General features: G+C 38.1%; 1 non-coding gene across 1 annotated transcript; it reads right to left on the bottom strand.

The window, feature by feature from the left end:
- Window positions 1–2,350: 2,350 nt before the first annotated feature.
- Window positions 2,351–2,457, bottom strand: LOC131224530 (small nucleolar RNA R71). Its single transcript, XR_009161006.1, has one exon. It is a non-coding gene; the product is annotated as a small nucleolar RNA R71 (small nucleolar RNA).
- Between the last annotated feature and the right edge of the window lie 11,774 nt (window positions 2,458–14,231).

Below are 14,231 nucleotides of genomic sequence, written 5' to 3'. Positions count from 1 at the left end.
TACTTGGTTTTATGAATATGATAATGCTTTATGTCCTATTTTACTCATGTTTGTGTTGCAAGGTGAATTTAAGAGCTTGGATTGAAAAGAATGCTAAAAGTATGGATTTAATGCTCAAGAATCACCAACCTAAACATTGGATCTTAGAAGACTAAGAATGAAGAATTCACATGCCAAAGATCTAAGAAAACTAAGTCAAGAATGAAGAGAATCGAAGTTTTGAAGTGAATTTGCGTAATCCTCGACTAGTCTTGGCTCCTACTCGACGAGTCCTGGCCCTGCTCGATCAGTCGAGGATTCCTCGACTTGAGCTCCAGCGAAAAAATCATCTAAAATCAGGTCATCTTCGACCCGTCGAAGGAAACCCTTGACCAGTCGAAGGTGACCCTCGACCAGTCGAGGGATGTCCTCGACCAGTCTTGGGTTACGCAAACAACACACAAAGTGCAAAAATTTGAAGCGATTTCCAAAATTTTCCAACTCAATGTGAAAGTTTGAGTTGTAAAACTATAAATAGGGGTCCCTAGGATGTTCTTAGGCATCTTTCAGGGTTAGAGGAGTGGAGAAAAAATGTGGAGAAGCCATCGCCTAGTGTTTTTCTTCCCTTTCCTTAGTAGTTTTCATGCTTTTCTTAAGAGTTCTTAGTTCAATCAGTTTATAGTTGGCTAAACATCTTAGCTAGGGATAAGAGGTGAAGCTTGTAGTGTGATTGGGATGTTTTCTTTGTTTTGATTAATGTTTTAATGAACTCTATTGGATTCTAGTTTGATTATGAATGAATATTTTTAGTTTTTAATGGTTTGTTGTGACAAATTACAATAGATCTATAATAGCTTAAGATATCTTCTTTTCTTAAATTGAGATTGTAAAATTAGGAGATCCTGTTGTTCACCATCGTCTCTTGGGCATGGTAGGATGATGCAATTCCTCCTAACATTCACAATTCTCTTATGATTGGTTGTGTGATTGGTAGATCTTGTTGTTTGCCTTGTCTCCTGGGCATGGTTAGGTGACGGAATCACTTCCAAATCCTCACAACTCTCATCCATTAATGATTAGATCCATGAGAAGTTCAGAGATCTAACAAATCTCTTCATCCTTGAATCAAGCAAGGTAGCATCCTGAGAACCTATAAGTGGATCCTTAGAAACCCTAGTTTCCCACCTTTGAATCTTAAGTTTTTCATTATATATCTCATAATTACTCTCTATACTTCCATATTTAGGTTTACGTCTTCTTCTAGTTCTAGTTGCTTTCAGAAGACACACAAGTTCAGTCCCTGTGGATTCTACCTCGGTCTTACTGAGATTATTACTACATCGTAACCCTACACTTGGAGTTGTGAACAAGTTTTGGTGCCATTGCGGAGGACTAATGGTTGCGTTTTTCTGAGATTAGCTAGTTTTAGAATTAGGTTAAGATTAGGGTTTGTTTACTTTCTATATTTAGGTTAGGTTTTTTTTTTTGTTTTATTTTAAAAACTAACTTAGCTTTCTAATTCTAGGTTCAAAAATTTTCCTTTTCTGTTTTTTAGAAACTACTTTCTAATTTTAGGATTTTATTATTATTATTTTTTATATAGAAACTAACTCTGTTTTTAGATTTCAAAATTTCTGTTTTTAGAAACTGACTTGTTTTATTTTATTTTGTAGGATCTTAATATAGGAACTTCCAATTTGGTAACTTCTTTCTAATTTCCTCCCTCTTTCTATTTCTAGATTTCTATTTCCTTCTTCTTTCCTTTTTAGGTTTAGGTTAGAATCTGAAATTGAGGGCTGAGAGTGTTTCATGCCCAAGTGGGTCCGTAATAGCGCTCAACATCTTTTGAGTGAAAGAGGATTGGTTGAGGGGTTACCTATTCATCACAGAATTAGACACTACTCAAGATCCTTAGAGTTAATTGAAGTGATAGCTGCCAATCAACCGTTCAATCAATCAGGAAGACAACCTCAACCTAGGGTTGAGGAAGTCAGGATGAGAATGAGGGGCATCAAGCACCCCCGCCTCATACTTTGCGAGACTATTTACAATTGGTGGGGGTGAGCACGCCCTCTCGCATGATTTTTTTTTTAAAATACGGGACATGGATATTAAGCTAGGGGTGATCCAACTCCTAAAATTCCATGGACTTGAATATGAAAGTCCATATCTACACTTGAAAGAGTTTAATGAGATTATAGCCACTTTATATTTTCCTAACGGGTCTGAGGACATGGTCAGACTGAACTCTTTCCCTTTTCTTTGAAAGAGAAGGCTAAGACATGGTTGCATTCACTACATCCCCAATCTATTGGCATATGGAATGACATGATAAGGGAGTTCATAAAGAAATTTTTTCCACATCATAAACACCCTTAAAAAGTTAATCATGAACTTTGCCCAAAAGGAGGATGAAACATTCTTCCAATGTTGGGAGCGGTTCAAGGATCTTGTCAGTTTATGCCCACAATACGGTTTTGAAACGTGGCGCATTACACACTTTTTCTTTAATGGCCTAACATCTTCCATGTGCTAATTGGTCGAGACAATATCCAATGGAGAATTCATGAATAAAAATGTCGATGATGTGTGAGACTACCTGGACAGACTTACTAAAAACGCATAATCATGGGACACCTACCCAAAATTAAGCACCACTTCTAGGCTAACTCAATCAAAGGAAAGGGGTGGATTATACCTTCCGAAAGAGGATGGTGATATCAATGCTAAAGTGACTAATCTCATAAGGAAATTCGAGGCCATGGAACTAAAAAAGGATAAGTTTAAGGAAATTGTTTGCGGTATTTGTGTTTGCAACGTTCACAAAACTGAAAATTGTCCAACAATACCTGCCTTTCAAGAGGTGCTGAATGAGAAATCTAATGCCATGAAGAATTAGCAAAGACCTTTCAATGGACCTACCTCCAATACATATAATCCTAGTTAGAGAAATCATCCAAACTTCAATTGGAGGAATGGACAGACTGCTACTCCTCAAGGTTTCTTCAATCAAATTCCAAATCAAGGGAGACCTTAAGAGGATCTGGTCTGGAAACATATACAAAACGAAGAGCTTATCACTCAAGGTATATTACAAACCCTTCAAGACCTTTCAAAGGCCATAAAAGGGCTTGAGATAAAAATTCAATTGGGGAAAAAGAGATTCTTTCAGCCCAACCTTTCCCCAATCCTAAACCTCAATACGAAATAAGTGATCTAAGCTCTTCAAATCAAATGGAGCAAGCTAAGTCTATCACCACTTTTAGGAGTGGGAAGATAATTGACAAATCTATTCCGATAAGGGTTGAAAAGCTTAAGGACCCAGAAGAGGACAACAATGATAGAGCTAGCACTAACCCACAAGAATTGGAACTGGAATTTCAAGGCCAGCTGATTGCCCCATTCCCCCAACGGTTGGTTGCACTAAAACCTCTCTCTAACTCTCAGGACAATGTAAAGGTGTTGAAACAAATGAAGGTCAATATTCCTTTACTGGATGCGGTTAAGCAAATACCTTCATATGCCAAATTTCTGAAAGACTTATGTATGACCAAAAGATGACAAAATATTTAAAAGAAAATCTTCTTAATTGAAAAGGTGAGTGTCATCCTAAAGAAGATGTGCCATAGAAATACAAAGATCCTGATAGCCCAACTATCGCTTGTGTAATTGGGAACTATCGGATTGAGCACACACTTCTTGACTTAGGAGCGAGTGTAAATTTGATTCCTTATTCGGTCTATGAACAACTAGGTTTGAGTGAATTAAAACCCACTCGAACTACATTATAACTTGCCGACCGCTCAGTTCATGTACCGAGAGGAATAATTGAGGATGTGTTAGTTCAAGTTGATAGATTCTATTACCCGGTAGATTTTATCATCTTAGATACTTAACCCATCATGGACATGACCACTTAAATTCCCTTTATTCTTGGTTGCCCATTCCTCGCTACTTCAAACACAATCATTAATTGCAGGAATGAAGTCATGAGTATGTCTTTCGGGAATATGACATTAAAGTTGAATATTTTTTTTAACATAGGTAAATAGTTAGAGGATGAAGATGATTTTCACAATATTAACTTGATTGATTCTTTCGTGGAAGATAGAGCACTTTTGACCTTATCTTCTGACCCTTTAGAGACGTGCTTAGTTCACTCCCATAATCTAGATGATGATATGATTAGGGAGATGGGTGCCATGCTTGATGATGTGCTAATACTTGAAGTTAACCGGTGGAGGCCACAATTTGAAAAATTGCTCCAAACTGATGTAGTGCCTCTACCATCTAACCTCAAGGCACCAAAGCTTGACCTAAAACCTTTGCCCTTTGATTTGAAATATGTCTATTTAGGTCAAGATGAGACATACCTGGTGGTGATTTCTTCCCACCTTTAGCAATAATACGAGAGTATGCTCATCTCTACTCTCATTGAGCACAAAGGAGCCCTAGGATGGTCGATTGCGGACCTCAAGGGAATTGACCTTTGATTTGTACTTACTGCATTCATCTAGAGGATAATGCGAAGCCCTCTCGGCAACCATAATATAGATTAAATACAAACATGAAGGAAGTGGTTAAGGCTGAAGTTCTTAAGCTATTAGATGTGGGTATCATATACCCTATATCTGATAGCCAATGGGTGAGTCCAACTCAGGTGGTTCCCAAGAAGTTTGAAATCACCATTGTAGCCAATGCCAATAATGAACTCGTGTAAAGTAGAATCACTATTGTTTGGAGAATGTGCATTGACTACAAGAAGTTGAATACCGTCACGAGGAAGGACCACTTCCCTTTGCCCTTCATCGATCAAATTTTAGAGAGGCTAGCTAGTCATTCCTATTACTGTTTCCTTGACGGATATTTGGATTACAATCAAATCGAGATAGCCCTTGAAGACTAAGAAAAAACCACGTTCACATGTCCTTTTAGCACCTTTGCTTACGGAAGGATGTCATTCGAGCTGTGTAATGCCCCTTCCACCTTCCAGCGATGCATGATGAGTATTTTTTCTGACATGGTGGGGCAATATTTAGAGGTCTTCATGGACTACTTCTCAGTCATTGGTCCATCCTTCAGCGAGTGCTTGGAAATTTTGAAAAATGTGCGGAAGCGATGTGAGGAAAAGAACTTGGTACTAAATTGGGAGAAGTGCCTCTTGATGGTTCGTAAGGGAATTGTCCTTGGACACATCATCTCATCCATGGGAATTAAGGTAGATAAGGCTAAAATTAATTTTATCTCTAACCTACCTCCACCCAAGAACATACAAGACATGCAATCCTTTCTAGGACACGCCAGGTTTTACAGAAGATTCATAAAGGACTTTAGTCACCTCTCTCGTTCTCTATGTAATCTACATCAAAAGGATGCATCATACGAGTGGACTGAGCAATGCCAGAAAGCTTTTACTAAGCTCAAGGGCATGTTAACCACTACACCTATCATGTTAACCACTGAACAAGGATGAACCATAACTTAGGCCTTCCTTTTAAACTTATGTGCAACGCGTCTAACTATGCTCTTAGGTGGTTTTAGGCCAGAGAAAATAAAAGAAGCCCTAACTTATTCATTACACAAGTAGAAATCTAAATCTTACACAATGAACTACTCTACCACGAAAAAGGAACTCTTAGCCGTAGTGTTCGCTTTAGACAAATTTAGGTCCTACTTGATTGGATATAAGATTGTCATTTACACAAATCATGCGGCGCTCAAGTATCTTCTTTTTAAGAATGATGCTATGCCCCCCTGATTAGATGGATTCTCCTACTCCAAGAATTTGATTTGGAAATAAAAGATAAAAATGGAGTAGAGAATGTAGTGGCTGACCATCTTTCCCACCTTGATCTGTCTGATTCCCTTAAGACGACAGATATAAATGACATGTTCCCTGACGAACAATTGTTCAAAGTCTCCCATTCACCTTAGTTTGCAGATATTGCTAATTATGTTCTCACACCGACACATTGGACTGCGCAAGATAGGAAAAAATTCTTCATCGAGGTTCATAAGTTCTTCTAGGATGATCCATATTTGTTTAAATATTACTCAGACCAAATCTTAAGGAGATGTGTGCCAGTCAATGAACACCAAAGTGTCATTTCCTTCTATCACTCTCAGGCCTGTGGTGGTCACTTTTCTGCTAAAAAGACCACGGCCAAGATTCTGCAGTGTGGCTTTTACTAGCCCACTATGTTCAAGGACACTCATGAATTTTACAAAACTTGTGAGCATTGTCAGAAGTTGGGAGCATTGTCCCATCGAAATATGATGCCTCTGAACCCCATTCTGATCATTGAAGCATTTGATTGATGGGGCATTGATCTCATAGGACCATTCCCCCAATCTTTTAGAAATTATAGACTATGTCATAAATGGGTTGAAGCGATTCCATGCCGGAACAATGACCATCAAACGATCATTAAGTTTTTAAAAGAGAACATCCTTTCCCGATTCAGAACGCCTCGAGCTATCATTAGTGATGGGGGCTCACATTTTTGTAATACGCCATTTGCGAACTTAATGAATAAATATGGCATCTCTCACAAGGTGAGCACTCCATACCACTCACAAACAAGTGGGCAAGCTGAGATTTCTAATAGGGAGATTAAACACATTTTGGAGAAAATGGTTAGCCCTAATCGAAAGGATTGGCCAATCCAATTGACCGATGTTTTATGGACTTACCATACTGCATTTAAAACACTTATTGGAATGTCTCCCTTTAGACTTGTCTGTTGGAAGGCTTGCCACTTACCTGCGGAGTTGGAACATAGGGCATACTGGGCAATAAAAAATCCGAACTTTAATTTAGACAACGCTGGCTCATTAAGCAAACTTCAATTAAATGAACTCGAAGAAATCCAAAATGATGCATACGAGAACGCGAGAATTTATAAGGACAGGATGAAGGTGTTTCATGACCAACACATTCTTTGAAAATCATTTACACCAGGTCAGAAAGTCCTCTTATATAATTCTCGGTTACATTTCTTTTCAGGTAAAATCTGATCTCGTGGACCGGTTCTTTCACTGTTACTAATGTCTATCCTCATGGGGCTGTCGAGATAAAAGATTGAACAATGACAATAAATTCAAAGTAAATGGACATCGATTGAAGCCATTTGTTGAGAAATTTGATTCAGAGGATATATCTATACCTCTGATTGATCCTGTTTATCAGGATTGACCTCTTAGTATGATAGAGGTATAGGTAGGTTTATTGCTTTCATAGGACTAGGGTAGTTTACTTCTGCTATTTTAGGATAGTTTGCTTTTCGTTGTTTTAGGATAGTTTGGTTATCATCAGTTTGAGTCTTTTGTGTTAACCCATTTTTCACACCGAGATCATTGGAAAAGCCTCAAAATTCCTTCATTAGGTACTACCTTTTCATCACTTCTCCTTTACTTTCGTTGTCTCATGTGCGTTGTATGCTTGTATCTTTTACATTGAGGACAATGTAGATTTTAGGTTGAGGGTGTGCATTAGGCTAGCTAATCAGTGTTTTCTTAGTCTTTGAGCAAAAAATATGAAAATTTTTCTAAAATTTTTATAAATTTGAGTGATTTTGAATTCATCCATGATTTAGAAGTTTAAGATACTTAATGTTGGTAATTTATGACTCTTGGATTTAGTTACTTGTTAGATTTCATAGTTAAGTTCGACTTATTAATCCATGATTAAAAATTTTAAACATTGATTGAGTCATTATTTCATATGTCACATCTAGTTTACGCATTAAGGTTTCAGTTTGATATTGAATTGTTCACTTGGTGATTATTAAGCATAGAAGGAACCAACCTGGGGAATTTTTCCATCATGTTCAAATGAGAAGAATTAAAAAAAAAGATACCTAGATAAAAAAATAGTTGTCGTCGAAAACGGCTACCTATTAATGATCTTTAAAAAGATTGACATAGTGTGAAAGACATCGATGGAAAAATCAAAAGCTGTAAGAATAAAAAAGTTGAATTGTAAGGAAAGTTTTAATTATCCTGAATGCTCTTTTGATTATCAATGTTATCATGAAAATTGAGAATTGGACCTTTTATAAGGCTTCACTATGCACCCATGGAACTCAGTGTTTAAGATTGTTCTAATTGGAGGATTAATGTTTGAACTTGACTATGAGATTTAACGTGTGCTAAAATTTAGAAGGAAATATTTCTCAATATTAATGTATCCTAAATTTCTGTGAAATGGATGGTCTTTAGAACCTCTTGAGCTTATAGAAATTGTCCTATGGTTCTTGAAATATTTTTTGCATACTTTGCTCGAGACTAGCAAAATGTTAGTTGGGGATTGTGTTGAGGGTTAAATATTGCATATTAGACTTCATTTATCACTTGGTTTTATGAACATGATAATGCTTAATGTCCTATTTTACTCATGTTTATATTGCAAGGTGAATTTAAGAGCTTGGATTGAAAAGAATGCTAAAAGCATGGATTTAACGCTCAAGAATCACCAAGCCAAAGATTGGATCTTAGAAGACTAAGAATGAAGAATTCACATGCCAAAGATCCAAGAAAACCAAGTTAATAATGAAGAGAATCAAAGTTTTGAAGTGAATTTGCGTAATTCTCGACTAGTCCTGGCTCTTGCTCGACCAGTTGAGGATTTCTCGACTAGAACTCCAGTGGCGAAATCATCTAAAATTAGGTCATCTTTAACCTGTCGAAGGAAACCCTCAACCAGTCAAAGGTGACCCTCGACCAGTTGAGGGATGTCCTCGACCAGTCTTAGGTTACACAAATAGCACACAAAGTGCGAAAGTTTGAAGCGGTTTTCGAAATTTTCCAACTCGGTGCGAAACTTTAAGTTACAAAAATATAAATAGGGGTCCCTAGGCTGTTCTTAGGCATCTTCTAGTGTTTAAGTGGAGCAAAAGTGTGGAGAAGCTATCACCAAGAGTTTTTCTTCTCTTTCCTTAGTAGTTTTTATGCTTTTCTTAAGAGTTCATAGTTCAATCATGTCTATAGTTGGCTAAACCTCTTAGCTGGGGCTAAGAGGTGAAGCTTGTAGTGTGATTGAGATATTTTCTTTATTTTGATTCATGTTTTATTGAAGTCTCTTAGATTCTAGTTTGATTATGAAGGAATATTTTTAGTTTTTAATGGTTTTTTGTGAGAAATTACAATAGATCTGCGATAGCTTGAGATATCTTCTTTTCTTAAATTGAGATTGTGAAATTATGAGATCCTGTTGTTCACCATCATCCCTTGGGCATGGTAGGATGATAGAATCCCTCCTAACCTTCACAATTCTCTTATGATTGGTTGTGTGATTGGTAGATCTTGTTGTTTGCCTTGTCTCCTGGGCATGGTTAGGTGATGAAATCACTTCCAAATCCTCACAACTCTCATCCATTGATGATTAGATCCATGAGAAGTTTAGAGATCAAATATCTCACAAATCTCTTCGTCCTTTAATCAAGCAAGGGATCATCCTGAGAACTTACAAGTGGATCCTTGGAAACCCTAGTTTCCCACCTTTGAATTTCTTAAGTTTTTCATTATATCTCTCACAATTGCTCTCTATACTTTCAGATTTAGCTTTACATCTTCTTCTAGTTCTAGTTCTAGTTGCTTTCAGAAGACACACAGGTTTAGTGCCTGTGGATTCGACCTCAGTCTTACCAATATTATTACTACATCGCGACCCTACACTTGGGGTTGTAGGAATCGGAGTCCTATCCTATCTAGTTGGAAGATATCTCAATAAAAGAAAATCTGAACTTCCTTTGGCCTGATTCTCAATGGATGAGAGTTGTCAGAACTGGAAGTGATTCCATCACCTAGCCTTGTCTAGGAGACATTGCAAACAATAGGATATACCAATTCCACAATCAAACATAGGAGAATTATGAAGGTTAGAACAAATTCCATGACCCAACCATGCCCAAGGGATGATGGTGAACAACAGGATTTACTAACTTCACAATCTTAATATATGAAAAGAAGATACTTAAAGCTATTATAGATCTATTATAATTTGAGTCACAACGAACCATTAAGAATAGAAAGTATTCCTTGAATATCACACTAGAATCAAAGTGAATTCAACATAAACATGAATCAAAGCAATAGAAACATCCCACCATGCTACAAGCTTCACCTCTTAGCCCTAGCTAAGAGGTTTAGCCAACCATAGACATGAATGGATCTAAAACCCTAGAAGAAAACATGAAAAACTAAGGAAGAAAGATAAATGCTTGGCGATGGCTCTCCGCCCTTGTGCTTCGCTCCTCCAAACCCTAGATAAATGCCCACGGATGCCATGGGGACTCCTATTTATAGTTGTGCAACACTTCATTTCGCACTAACTTGGAAAAATCTGGAAACTCCCTCAAATTTACGCACTCCGCGTAATTCCGGGCAACTTTATGTAAGTCGTTCGATGACATTGGACTACCTTCGATGTTATCAAAGGTGACTTTTATATGTGCTTTCTCTGTGTTGCGTAACTTCGTCCGGACTGCGCAATCTTCTATTTCATCGAACCTACCTTCATTGTCATTGTTTCGAACAAGAAATAAATGCATTTTGTTTGGAAAATTTCATTCACTTAATAATTAACAAAAGAAGATAAAGAAGACAATCATATTATTTATTTATTCCAAGTTCTTTTACATCCCTTTCTCCTTTGATTCCAAAACAGACTTTTGATAATAGTAAAAAATAAAAAATGATATGAGCTAAGGCAATAATTGCTGGAAGCATCATATATTGTAGACTGTTGCTCAGGTCTGTTGTGCACCAAAATCCTTATGCGTCAGAGGAATTCATTGTGCACCAAGATATATTGTGCGCCAGGGGAATTCACCATGTGCCGGTCCTATTGTGTGCCCAGACCCATTATGCGCTCAGACCCATTGTGCGCTCAGGCCCATTGTGCGCTGATGCCTATTGTGCGTTCAGACTTATTGTGCACTGAGACCTATTATACGCTAATGCCTGTTGCACGCTAAGACTTGTTGCACGCTGATGGTGTTTGTGCGCCAATGGTGTTGTGCGCCACTCAACACTTATTCCGCATAATAAGAGCAGAGCACTACCTCTCTCTCTTCGGATTCTTCTTCTACTTCTTGATTAGCTGCTTCTGACCCCTTACTGACAGGTTAGAGCTATTTACAGCGTTCTCGCATGTGCGAACATGCCACATAGTCATTGTGGGTCCCCTTTGCACAAGTCTCCTTTATGTGGACCTCCTTTGCGTGACCTCCTTTGTGCGGATTCCTTTGTGCGGATGCTAGTGTGCGGTTATCTGTATTTCAAGGTCTGTTTCCGCACAATGATTTGTGCACAACACTTAATCTCGCTCAATGATTTGCGCACAACGATTCGTGCACAATAGTTTGCTCATAACAATCCTTTTGCTACCTTTTCTCTCTTTTTTGTGCCTTAACAGATGTCCCCTTGATCCTACATTTTTTATTTTCACACCTACAAAATAAATATGCAGGATCAATAATAATTCTTTCCAAATACTATTTTTTGCCCTCCTTTATTGTGCGCATAATTATTTTCTTTGTTGTGTGCATACTGATTTGCGCACAACGAATTCCGAACAACCTTCATCGCACAACGATTACCGTACAACGGTTACCGCACAACGGCCCAGTCCCCGCCTATAAATACAGGACTTGTCTTCATTTTGCCACTTTTCTCCGCTGCTCCATACTGTTTCTTCGTCAAGCTACTAACTTTGTGCGCTCACGCCATTGTGTGCCGCACAACAACTGCTTCGTATAACACCCTTTTGCGCACAACATCTTGTTCCGCACAACAAGACTGTACGCACAATACCTTTTTATACTTAGTCAAAATTTTGTGTACAAGGACAGGTAGCGCACAACGCCCTTAAATTTTTTATGTGCAACGGTTCACGCGCAACACTTTGCGTGCAACAGTTCATGCATAACACTTTGCGCACAACAATTTGTACTTTGAACATTCTTCTTGTGCTTCAAATTTATATGTCCTCTCTCTCCAGCAATATTTTATACTTCTCTTTTTAGCTTAATAAACCTTTCTTTTTGACTTTAATTTTTTTACCGACTCCTGTATAGATTTCCAATGGCAAGCTCAAAAAGACCTCTTGCTTCCCCAAGTACTGTTGGGCCATCCGACTCGCAATCTGCCAAGACCCATAATCAGAAAAGACTCTGTTCTAGTGAGAACTACAGTTCCTTCTTCAAAGAGCCAGTTCTTGTCATCATTAACTTTGCCGATCGTATCCAACGTTTATCCGAACATATTCGCATGGCCGTATTGATGAAGAAGATAGAGGGACCCCCCACTTCAAGGCAAGAGTCTGATTGGGAGGATTGGTTGAAATGCACAACCAACTTTCGCAAAGACGACTTCCATCCTTCTACTGCAGAGGTTTCTCCTACCCCAACCATTCCAAAGCAAATAAGAGAAAAGAACAAAGACGAAGTTTTCTAGGAAAGGATTTGAGAACATAATCAAAGATGTTTTCATAACACTTGGGATTCAGTCAAGTTAAATACTGAGGCGATTAAATTTTGCAACCCATATAAAGATGAGACCATTACTCTCCCTTTGCAACTTCAACGTCACCGATCCATTCTTCAGAGTGAACTGACGGACCACATGACATAGAACAGGCTCTTATATGTGTCCAATTGGGTGATCAAAGAGCCGCAAATTCTTGAAGGCTATCTCATAGACAAAGGCTTAACCCAAAATATCTGGAAAGTAAGATATATGCGCTTTCTCACACCATGTCATGACCCTCATTCCTTGTTTTACACTCATTTCTTCGAAACAATTAAACAACGTTTCTGTCATCGTGACTCCTTATGAGGCAAAGAAGAATTTAGGACATGGGGTCTCTAGATTAGTCATCCATATTACAGTGCTTGAGCCAAAGCAATTTTGAAGAAGTATGAAGAAGTCCTTATTTCGGCAAAGATTTATCATGCCATAGAGGCCACTTCAGAATTCTTCCAAAAAGACATGATGATCTACAAAGGCTTTTTGAAATACTAGTCTTCTACTATGAACTCTTTTCATCTTCTAGCAGAGGAAGTGAGTATCACTTTATGGGATCTATATAGGATGGCCGATCTGCCTATCTTTAGATCCTTCCTTGATGAATACGTTCCTTTGAATGAAGAGTTTGCCTATGTCGCACCCAATAGAGTACCCAAAATTACAGCATCAACCATCGAGCTTTTTTGTGAAACATCTTACTTTGCCAATGTCCATAAGATTTTTCCTCTTCAATGGCTTGCACACTTTTCTCGATACTTGGTGTAAGTATTTTAACATTTTCTTTCCCTTTCAAACAATACTTACCCATAAATAAGAGTTGCTCACTGGTCTTTCCCCTTTTTTGAAAGAGCGATACTTAACTCGTTTATCAAAGGTGGCCAGTATCCTTGCCAGATACGATTGCAATTGCTGTTGGGCTGCCAGATATTTCTCATCGAGTAAATCCAGCTCTTTCAGCCTTATTTTTTGCATTTTCATCATCTGTAATGGACTGATGTACTACCACTCCAAGTGACACTACTTGTATTTCAATCGGGATCACTTCTTCTACACCATAAACCCACGAATACGGCGTTGCTCTTGTTGTTGTCCGATGAGTAGTTCTGTATGCCCACAATGCTTCTTGTAACCTTTCATCCCAATCACATTTATTTCCTGTCACTATTTTCTTCAGTATCTTGACTATCGTTTTATTAAACGCCTCTACTAATCCATTGGCCGGTGGATAGTAAGGTGTTGAAAATAAAGGACGAATGCTAAATTTCTGACATAACTTCTTCATGCCTTTGTTTTTGAAAGGAGTGCCATTATCTGTAACAATTTTCTTCGGAATACCATGGAGTTATATTATTGCATGTCGGATGAAGTTAACCACATCTTTCTCTTTAACGTTGCGTAATGCAACTGCTTCTGTCCACTTGGAGAAATAATCTGTTGCTGCCAAGATATACTGCTTTCCTTTAGACGAAGGCGGATTTATAGGACCAATGACGTCAAGTCCCTAAGCAGAGAAGGGCTAAGATGCAATTGACTGATGCAGTTCTTTTGGAGGAATGTGTATAACATCTCCATGAATCTGACATTCATGACACCGCTTTACATAATCTATCGCATCTTTGAACATGGTAGGCCAATAATACCCCATTCGATATATTCGATGGAATAAATTTTGGCCAGCTTGATGTGCCCCACATTCTCTAGAGTGTGCCTCTTACAACATTTGG

Source organism: Magnolia sinica, chromosome 13, assembly GCF_029962835.1.
Source record: "Magnolia sinica isolate HGM2019 chromosome 13, MsV1, whole genome shotgun sequence".
NCBI lineage: Eukaryota > Viridiplantae > Streptophyta > Magnoliopsida > Magnoliales > Magnoliaceae > Magnolia > Magnolia sinica.
Note: the sequence above shows the minus strand (reverse complement) of the source record. Positions and strands in the feature narration are given on the sequence as shown.